At 36.1% G+C, this 11,496-nt stretch overlaps 1 pseudogene; it reads left to right on the forward strand.

Annotated features, from left to right (window-relative positions):
• The first annotated feature begins 10,056 nt into the window (after positions 1 to 10,056).
• Positions 10,057 to 11,213, forward strand: LOC102894070 (annotated as a pseudogene).
• Positions 11,214 to 11,496: the final 283 nt, after the last annotated feature.

The following is an 11,496-nucleotide window of genomic DNA, read 5'->3' on the forward strand; positions in this document are numbered from 1 at the left end:
AGTATTTGAGCTATGAGATTAGGTCACGTCATCCAGAATGTGAGTCTAAGTAGAAAAAAAAAGTCAGGGATGAGCACCAGGTGCTCCTCCAATATTTAGTGACTAAGGAGAGGAAAAGAAACCAGAAAAGAAATTGAAGTAAGCAGAAAAGTGTGCAGGATTCTGAAGAGTGTTATATAGCACAGAAATCAAGTAAAGACATCACTCAACAGTATTAAATGTTATTAAGAGCTCTAGGAAGAAAATACTGTGAATTGTCCATTGAGTTTCAAAGATGGAGATTACAGAGCACTTATATAAGAACATTTTTAATAAACAGTGGAAATGAAACTCTGGAGTAGTCGATAAGAGAATAGGAAATGAGTGTGGAGAAAGAATAAGTATATATTGAAGTGTTTGGAGTACTCTTGCTATAAAATGGATCATGCGACAGTAGCTACAGAACTGTGTAAATTAGGAGGATTATTTTTAATGAGAAATTAAAAAAGGATAAGGTGGAGTAAAAGTACAGTGAAGCAAGTAGGCATGCAGGTTTGGGAAGATAAGGCAGTTTTCTTTGGATTGCTCAGATTTTCTTAGGGGAATCAGAGATAAAAGTCAGCTGAGATTAGGAGCAGGAAGAGTGAGTAAAAGTTTGGAGTGAGATGAGATGGGGGAAATAGTTTTTCTAGGAAGAGAGAGAATGGACATTCTGCCTACTCTTCTGTCTCTATGGTTGAGTAATTCGTGCTCCTGCCCAAATTCTTGTTCACAATGTGACGAGTGGATAACCATCCACTCCAACATCAAGAATCTCCCACAGTTAGCCTATAAGATCCTCACATCTTCAATTTCTTCTCCACTGGTATTAGTTTTATTAGATAGTCCCAAGGACTCATTTGAGATTTATGATCATAAACTAAAAATGAGACCCACACATTTAACCCTAACCCTAACCCTAACCCTAACCCTAACCCAAGGTGAAACTGACCATGTTTAGCTCATGAGGTAATAAATTAATTTGCTTAGACCTAATATCTGTGAATGTTAGTTTTGATCCTCACTATAGCATAAAAGTATAATGAAAAATAAGTACACATTGTGGCTACTGAAAAACCTCGTTCAGATGGTTCCTAAATGTTGTCAAAAATAGCATGAATAAAGGTATTTACTATCCTCTAAGCACTGAAGTCTATTACATTATTCTATATAAATTACCATAATGTAGCTGAATGTCCTCTCCCAAACTGTATGGCATTACACAATTTAGAGTTGATTGATAGAAATAGAGATAGAATGACATATATCCAAATGTGTTAAGAAACAGAAAGTGATAGAACTCCATGTGTATTAGAAGCAGTTTGTACATTTCACATGGTTGCTAATATCACAATATTATTCTTGAAGTCTTTCTAATTTATTTTTCATTTATCTAGATCATTCATAATGATGATGTTTTACTTAATTTGAGAAAAAATTCAAGTGAATATTTTAGCATTACTGAGAAAAACAAAGTAACAATCTACTCTTTCAAGTACCTAGTTACTGGAATTTATTTATACATGTAGGAAAATAAAAGCAGGCCATATATAACAAGTACAGTGTTTGTTGAATATCTCCTCATTTATAGCTTCCTCTTTGTGAGTTTGTTTTTCTCTCCCAATCCCTACCTTCCACTAGCATCTCAAGAAAGGAAACAAAGTAAATACCATTAAAGAAAGGAGATACTGATTTAAGGGAACTCCTGGCATACAAGAAGAGAATGTCCCCTGTGTTGTCTGAGATGTTAAAAAGAGGAGACATGAAGGTGGTGAGAGAGGTCAACTAATTCGCCAGTGTTCTCTTCTGGAAAGTTCCTGCTAGGAATGGTGGATCTCGAGAATAGGAGAGGGGAAAAGAAGTTAGTCACATGTTTACCTAGGATACTCTGGGAAGGCTGCAAGCCTCCACTGCAAGCCTCAAAAGAGTCTGTAAATCTTTTCTGTAAAAATCCAGACATTAAATATTTTAGGCTTTGTGGCCTATATCCTCTCTGCCACAGCTACTCAGCTCTGCCCTTGTAGCATGAAAGCTGCCACGGACAAAGGCAAATGAATAAGTGTGGCTATGTTCCAATAAAATGTTCTTTACAATATCATGTGGCAGGAGAATTTGGCCTACAGGCTGTAGTTTGCTTACCCCAGCTCTAGTGAAAGTCTTACATGTGCCCATGTTAAACATGGCATGTCTAGAATCATATAGTACTGGCAGAGGTAAGTAGTTAGACAAAAGATAGCCCCCCAACCGTGGGAGCTGTGGAGGGAGGTCAATAGTTTTGTTGTACCCTGGCAAAGAGATACAGTGGATTATCAGAAGCATGCGGGATGGTGATTAAGAGAATGTTATGTGTAGGGACTTCATGACTGGTGTCAAAAGATGGCAACTATGTGCTCTAATAAAATGCTATTTAATTAAACAAGGAGGCCATTAGACTGAGGTCGCTCTAGTATCATGGTGGCCTACATAAGCAAGCCAAAATCTAAGCCTGTAAATCCCTCAAGGTTACAAAATTGAAGCCTGAAGACAACCAATCACAAATAGCCCACTAGGCTTTAACTAAAGCCAATTAATAATTTTCTTATTTTACTTCTGCCTTTTTTTCTATAAAATCTCTTTCCCAGTTCCTGTCAGTGGAGCATCCTAATAACTTCCAGTTTGGTGCTGCCTGATTGGAATCAATTTTTGCTCAGATAAATTCTTAAAAATTTTAATATGCCTCAGTTTATCTTTTAATAGCCCAAACATCCATAGATCCACCACAGTAATCACTGATTCAAGGGATACATGGTACCTGCCACTGCATGGAAGAGATGAGAAGAAAATCAAGAGAAAACTACTTGATTCCATAGACCTTGCCTCCTGTCACTACTATGAGATCGCATAAGCCCCACATCATGTGTACCAGAAGGCATTCCGGCAAATAGCTTAGCATGACAAAAATTTTTTTTGAACTATTAAATTATCCCAAAAAGAATGTTATCAAGTTACCTAAATTAAAATTGTTTAAATTGGTGAATTTGAATGAGTTTATTGTATTGTAAATTAATTTAGTGAAGTGGGGGTGGGAGGAGATGAGAACTTAGTTCTCCCCTACAAAGTCAAGGCCAAGGATAAGGAAAATCAGATAAATTATAGGAAGTAAACAAACACTTTTATTTGACTAGATATGTTAAAAGAAAAATTCAACCCTAACACATGATTTCACATTGGGTATTTCTTATTCCTAGAAAATTTATTTTGTGAAGAAAAGATTGTTAGTCCAACGTCCATTCTCACAATTCTGTACCCTTTCTACATATCGAGATAGAAAAAAAAAAAAAAAAAAAAAACATGCAACTTTCACTTACAGATCAAAGATCAATACAAGGCTTAGACTCTAATAGGAAGAGAAAACCTGAACAAATATTGCGGTCCCACAGAATAAGAAAAAAATATCGAAATACCTGGATTTATTGATAATATTAGCTTCATTTTCTCAACTACTAGCTTCGTTCTTTAATTGCTTCATTTTCTCTCATTTCAGCTTCTTTACTTCCAAATTTCAAATATTAAAATTCAAACTTGGGAACACTAGAAATGATCAAAAGCATTTTTAAAGCACGTAATTTCAATCAAAGCTAGATGATATGTTAAACTGAAAGACAAAAATTGATGGTTAAAGTAGTTCCACCCTCAGTGGGCTTGTCTTTGCTTTTATGATACTTAATTGTTGCCCATTGGGCTAAGGGGGCACTTTGCCCATCCTTTTATTCATTCATTCATTCATTTAAACTTATTGGGGGTGACATTGGTTAATAAAATTATTATAGGTTTCAAGTGTACCGTTTGATAATACATCATATGTATCTTTCACTGTGTTTACTGCCCAAAGTTAAATTTGCTTCCGTCACCATATATTTGACCCCCTTTACTCTTCTCTACCTCTCTTCCTCACCGCGCCCCCCTCCCCGGCCCCACCCCGTTGCCTCTGGTCTTGCTTTGTCCCTAATGGCTAATCCATGTTCTCTTTATACCATGATGATGTTATGAAAGAAAACACAAAGTTGATCCATATTATTCGGAAGTTCAGTTTCTAAATATTATAACTAAAGATAGAAATTAAGCTCCATTTTCCTAGATAACTTGTAAAACATCAATGACAAAGATAAACAGCAAAAAACTGAAAGTACGGCAGTACTTTATAGCTGGAATTTTATTTTTGTATTAATTTTAAAGCTTTTCTATTAGATTGATCCTTTAAAGACTAAATCAATGATGACAAGACCTTTCCAGAAACCCATGTTCTATATTTTTTTACTACAATAAAGCTTTAGAAAGACCCTCTACTTTTTTTTATTATTATTATTATTATTATTATTATTATTATTATTATTATTCCTACATAAAAAAAGAAGCATTCTTCCTAAAAGCAGAGATTCTGACTTGATTTCTTTCAGACATTAGTAGAATATTGTGAAAAATGGAAAGAATAGATCCCTGGATCTCTAAAGTTACAGGTAATTAACAGTAGTATGTGAAAGAACAGAACCAAATATTCGAAACAAAGAATGAATATATTATTAAAATGGTAGTTTTATTACAAATAATGCCATATTTACATGACAATAATATATTTTATATGACAATAAAATATTACTATGTTTAATTATTTAAATCCATATTTTTTTCTCATAATTTCACTCTAAATGAAGGGTAGGTGAGTGGTATGCAAGCAACTAATTTCTGATCTATGGTGACTCTCAACAAATCCTTTAAAAATCACCATTAAATAAGGAATAATGACTGTTTTTAAGAGTTCTTTTGATTTAAGGATGTAGTTAATTAAAAACAAGGGAGCACCCTTAATTGAGATCTCCATTTCCTAATGTTTATTCCTTATAACTACCTAATTCCACAGAATATAATTAATGTATCTAACCATGAGAAAAGAAATTATTAGACCTTTCTTTTTAAGTTTTGAAAAGCAACTTTGTTGTCAGGGATAAGGAAAAACAAGTCATCGTATTTGTATTCTCTATAATTTATCCTTTTCCAATTTCAAGGCTTTAACCAGATCTTTAGTATTTCCTTGCTAATAGAGTTTTTCAGGATAAGAAAACAAAATCCTGAAGCCAAGTCTTCCTCTGTCCTTTGAAAACCATTAATTTAATGGAGAGTTATTGTAAGTGTGATTTGGGGGGTGGGACAAATATTCTAGAGGGTTATGACCCTTGATATTGGAATATAAGATATCAGGAATTAAAGTAAAGGAAAAGGAGAAAAAATAATGTAATTTTCTTCTGAGAGGACCACAATCCTGCAGAGCAACTCTAAGAATTTCCCGCATTCCCCAACTCTTCTTATTTGCCAGCAGTGATAAAAAACCAAGAATGGATTGAGAGGATGGGAAAAGGTCAATTGGAGATTAGAGGAAGATGAAAAGGCATCAGGCGGGGAAAGTAGTATTTCTATTTCCATTCTAAATTCTCTGACTGTGGCAATGCTGGGCCAGTTATCTCTAATACAGTATAAGTTCATTTCTGATTTATTCTGTAAAGAGAAGTAAAAGTTAATAAAGGTATATAGTGATTACAACTGATGTATTTCATATTGCTTTTTCTTTCAGCTCATGTATGAAGGAAAAAAGTCAAATGTCATATAATCTAGATAATTTCCTATGGTCTTCTACTTACATAGGGTTTCTGCTCACATATGGTAAATTTTATGATGTATGATATTATTGCTAAGTATTGAAACTCATTTCCTGGACTATGCTTAATTATAAAGCTGTTATGAACAGTTACTAGATCCACAGCTGCCTCAGAAAGACACCTTTTGTGTATGTTGTGTACAGGGAAGAGTGAAGTCTTTACATTACTGTGCCTGCACAGCTCTAAAGTGTATTCTTTCATTTATTTTATAGTGGTTAGTTTGAATAACAGTCATTTAACCGCCTTTAATCTCCGTTTCCTCACCTATTAAACCATCCTCAATAAGTTGTGTGGACTGAAAAAGTTATTATATATGAAGACATTTTTATTAGATTTAGGGAGATAGCAGTTTCCAAATATATCTAAACTTTGTTGATTCATTAAGTGCCAACTATGAGTTAAGTGGTTTGGATGCATGTGAGGATATATACGGCACGTTCTTTACCCTAAATGTCTGAGGCACATTCATGACTAGGTCAGGGTGAAATTTAAATCATGACCAATAAACTTATTATGTATTACCATAGCAGGCAATGATTTCGGAGAGATCCCTTACATACTTCCTGCCCCGGGCCACTGTGGAACCTTTCTATCGGAAGCCCAGAACTCTTTCAGCACTGACTGGTCAGCAACACCAGCACTGACTGCACTTATAGGAAAACTCAGAGTCATCTGGACTAGATATCTATGTCAGGCACCCTGGATCAAATTCCAGCATGCTTTTCTTCTACCCACTCATGATGCTCCACCATCAGTTTAGTCATGATTTTGTTTTATTACTTAGGGAAAAGTTACTACCAGGTCATAGATAAGTCACATAGAAAATAACAAGTTCATAATAAATATGCCGTGGAACAAAATGACTGGCAGATAATGCCATGGTATGCGAACTAGGTGGATAGGGAACCCATTCACTAGATTTATGTGGCAAGAAATGTGATTTTGTGATTAGTTTAAGGCAGGGATTTCCATGTCTTCTTTAAAAAAATGGACAATATGATAAAAGCAATGTATGTTTTATGCCAGCACTGTGAGACTTCAACATTTCATCTTCTGATAGATATTTTGCAAGTTTCTAATATTTCCGTAAATCGGTAGCTGAATATATAAAATTGTGATTATGTACTCTCTGCAAAATCACAGAAAAAAATTTTTTAGGTAACTAACTTCAATATTTTCAGTCTGTATGTTTTATATATTTTAAATGTTAGTTTAAAATGTTAAATTATAAGCAATAAACTTTCTGGCACTTTCAGCCTGCTCCATACCTGGGTCAAACCTGCTCCCATAATCAGAGAATTCCCTCAGGTGACAGCAAGTAGGGCAGCAGTCTGTGAATAAGGTCCTGGGATGGGCTGAGGGCATGCGGCTAGACATGCTAAAGAATCCAAAAGACTTAAGATGATTTGAATCTGTGTGACTCATAGGCAAATGATAGAATAAGTATAGTCAAAAGGAAGAGCAATGTGTAGACTCTAACTCCAATTTTGAAAGCGCTGGGTATGCAATACTAACGGGACAAAAGGAAAGGTGTCTGGAACTTGAGAACTCACTTGGGCGGTGCTTAAAGGGTATAAACAGAAGTTAGGTAGGGAACAGAATAAATATTGACGTATAGGAGGTAAGAAGAATAAGAGTCCAAAAAAGAAATAAGCTTAAATATTGAAGAAGGATCAGATATTAATGTTATTCTTATTGGCATTAAAAAGCCTTATACAAGTTTCACAATATTAGGATTTTTTTATCCAAGATAATTTGCCTCTAACATTAAGTTGGAGATATACCAAAAACTTATGGAATATTTTTGATATTGCAATATCAAAATCAAAATTCATCTACCACCAATTTAAGAGTGGCTATATGAACAACTATATAGATTAATATTTACAAAAGTAGACATTCTCCGAGGCTTTAGTTTTCAAATATTGCTGAATAAATTCTTCTACTTTCAAATCATTACACTCTTTTTTTCCGGGGAAGATGGCAGACTAGGTAAAAATAGGGTTCACCTTTTCCCAGGTCCACATTGAAATTATAACCAAATTATAAAATAACGTGGAGAATCACCTGAAGCCCAACTGATCATAATACATACATCTAATAATATAAAGAAGGAGCCACATCGAAGCTGATAGAAGGGGCAAAGTCACAAATCAAGCTGGACCCACACCCATGGGTGGTGGAGGAACACCAGGAAGGAGAGTGAGGCTGCAGAGCCTCTCATGAAGGAGAGGGGGGGTCCTGCCTCATTTGGGGGATCCCCAGCCCAGGGTCCTAGTTCCAGGAAGAGGAGAGTCTAATAACTCTGACTGTAAAAACCAGAGGAGATTCCAGCCATCTGGGTGAGACTGAAGGAGAATGAAACCCTAGACATCCCTTTGAAGGGCCCACACTCACCTGGGACACGGGTAGTGGGTCAGAGGCTTGCATGGGATCCATAATGAGAAAGTCTGCATTACCTGGTGCCAGAACGAGAGATGGAAGGGCAGGTACCATTGTGCCTTAGTCTGGCCCCCTGACAGGACAATCTACAGACCCTTCAGCTTGACTGTGCAGACCCCTCCCTCAGGGCTTTAGGAAGAGCTGGCCTGAGGGGATGGGCTGATCCCCGCCCCACCCTGGACTTCTGTTGCTGGGTAGCTGCCACGCCCTGCACTGATTCAGGGCCAAGCATTCCCAGCCAGCAGCCAGTGCTAGGAGAGCCCATTTCTGAGACAGTTTCAGGCAGATCACTGCTACCCACACGACCTTGGGTGGATCTCAGGAAGCTGTGGGTAAGTCCCAGACAGCAGCTGGTCTTGCTATGATCTGAGACTTTTGTGGGAACACAAGAATGGTTACTGAAGTTGCAGCAAGACTGAGACTGTATTGATCTGATGGCCATTGACTCCCTGAGACCCTGCCCCACCCAACTCACAAATTGCTCTAGGCAGCCCATTGACAGTCAACTGCCACTTCTTCCCCCTTCCCCTGGGTCTCCACTGGTAAGAAATATTCAAAGTTATGAAAAACAAGAATCTACAACCACAAATACACTACCCAGCAAGGCTTTCGATTAAAATAGGTGAGATAAAGAGCTTCCCAGACAGGGAAAAGCTTAAGGAATTCATCACCAACAAACCAGTATTATGTTAAAGGAACTTCTGTGAAAAAAGGGGTAAAAAAGAAAAAAAGAACAAATATGAATAATAAAATGGCAGTAACTAGGTACCTATCAGTAATCATTTTAAATATAAATGGATTAAATGCTCCAATCAAAAGACATAGGGTGGCCAAATGGATAAGAAAATAAGACCCATGCATATGCTGTCTATGAGAGACCCACTGCAGATCAAATGACACTCACAGACTGAAAACAAAGGGATGGAAATAGATATTTTATGCAAAAACATTACCCTCATAAACACAAGCCTGAAAACAAATGCCAAAAACTTAAGTCAAAACTAGGTTTTACTTTAATTAATTCAAAGTGACTGAAAACATGGTATTTTGTTGAAAGTCAGCTTGTAACCTTAGTTATTACATTCATTATCACATACCCCATAACATACATAGTCGTTTCATCCGAATGACTTTCCCTTGCCTTTAAAAAAAAAAGTTGTTTCAATTATTCCTAATTCAGAGATAAATGGCAAAGTTAGCCATTTCTGGAATAGGAAATATTGCTGTCGTAATCAGTGTCATACTTCAGGCCTAGCATTTCTGTGACTAAAGAAAGTATGATTCAGTGAAAGCATGTCAGAAATTTACTAACAGGAGAAAAGAGAATAAAGACTGTGAAGTCCTTTTTGGGAAACTCTTCAGGCTTACTGTCTTTCATGGTAGTATCTTAGCAGCATAATGAACTATTTTCTTATGATTAATGTTAAAGCTTCTGATATCTAGGTATTAAATAAACTCAATGGTTATAATAGATTATTTATCACTTTCTCAGCTTTATAGCTTAAAACTGCTTATCATTAGCAAGGAAAGAATGATCACTTTGATTTTCACAGTGCTTTACTGTTACTTACAGATTTTTGATTAACAAAGATCTGTAGAGCCCATAACTATTAAGGCACACATTGAGCTAAAATTTATCCCGTGTGAATGAATCACAGAGCTTGCCTTTCTGATCAACTCCTGATTATTTTCGTGCTATAAGCTGTCAGTATTTAATTTTTGATTTAAAAAAAAAAAATACAAGGTTGTGCTCCTAAGCATAAAAATGAAGTATCTTATTCCCATGTATTTCTATTATTGTTGTCAACAAACTTTTTAAAACTCAGGATTTGAGTTCCTGCCACTGCTCTGAGTTCCTGCCTGCACAGCTCCAGCCACCTGGCTCCCCATGCTAGGCACGAATATTTGGAGTTCTTACAACATGGCAGACATTGAAAACAGTGAACTGTCTGAAATTATCAAAATTTGGATGATGTCGAAGTAGTAGAAAAAGAAGAAACTGTTGAAGAAACAAAAATCAGATGTTCAGATGACTGTTCAGATGATGCAAAATCCTCAGATTCTTGCCGCCCTCTAGAAAAGACTTGATGCTCTGGTAGAAACACCAACAGAATACAATGAAAGCTTACCTAGGGTAGTTAAAAGACGAGTGAATGCTCTCAAAAACCTTCAAGTTAAACGTGTACAGATAGAAGCCAAGTTCTATGAGGAAGTTCACGATCTTGAAAGAAAGTATGCTTTTCTCTCTCAGTCTTTATTTGATAAGCAATTCAAGATCATTAATGCAGTTTATGAGCCTACAGAAGAATGTGAATGGAAACCAGATGAGAAAGATGAAATTTCAGAGGAGCTGAAAGAAAAGGCCAAGACTGAAGACGAGAAAAGGATGAAGAAAAAGAAGACGCCCCAGAGAATTCCTGAATTTTGGTTGACTGTTTTTAAGAATGTTGACTTTCTCAGTGATATGGTCCAGGAACATGATGAACCCATTTTAAGCACTTGAAAACTATTAAAGTGAAGTTCTCAGATGCTGGCCAGTCTATAAGTTTTGTCTTAGAATTTCACTTCGAACACAATGAATATTTCATAAATCAAATGCTGACAAAGATCTCTAGAGGACGAGGTCAGAACCAATGATTTTGTTCGCTTTTCTTCTGATGGACCAGAAATTTATGGGTTGTACAGGGTGCCAGATAGATTGGAAAAAAGGGAAGAATGTCACTTAGAAAACCACTAAGCAGCAGAAACACAAGAGACATGAGACAGTTCATACTGTGACCAAAACAGTTTCCAATAACTTTCTTTAATTTTTCTGCCTCTCCTTAAGTTCCTGAGTGTGGAGATCTGGATGCTGCTGCTGAAGCTATCCTTGCTGCAGACTTTGAAACTGGTCACTTTTTACATGAGTGTATAATCCCAAGATCAGTGTTATACTTTACCGGAGATGCTACTGAAGATGATGATGATGATTATTATGAAGAAGGTGGAGAAGCAAATGAGGAAAATGATCCAGACTATGACTCAAAGAAAGACCAAAACCCAAAAGAGTGTAAACAGCAGTGAAGCAGGATGTATGTGGCCTGAGGATAACCAGGCACTGTAATAACCTAAACACAACTATTATTTACTTACAGCCTTATGTTTTTGTATTTTCTTAGTAAACTCAGCTTTTTTTTTTTTTTAAGGAAAAGATTGGATATTTTAAAGACCAATTTTTCTAGCTAGCATTATAACTTTAGTTTTTCTGCCAGATATATTGAATGCAGAAATTCTTTCACACATTTTCATTCATTACTACATAGTTTTGGTTCTTCTGGAGTATTTTTATCATGTAACTATTAGATTA

The sequence above is a fragment of the Pteropus alecto genome, unplaced genomic scaffold, assembly GCF_000325575.1.
Source record: "Pteropus alecto unplaced genomic scaffold, ASM32557v1 scaffold20, whole genome shotgun sequence".
NCBI classification, from domain to species: Eukaryota; Metazoa; Chordata; class Mammalia; order Chiroptera; family Pteropodidae; genus Pteropus; species Pteropus alecto.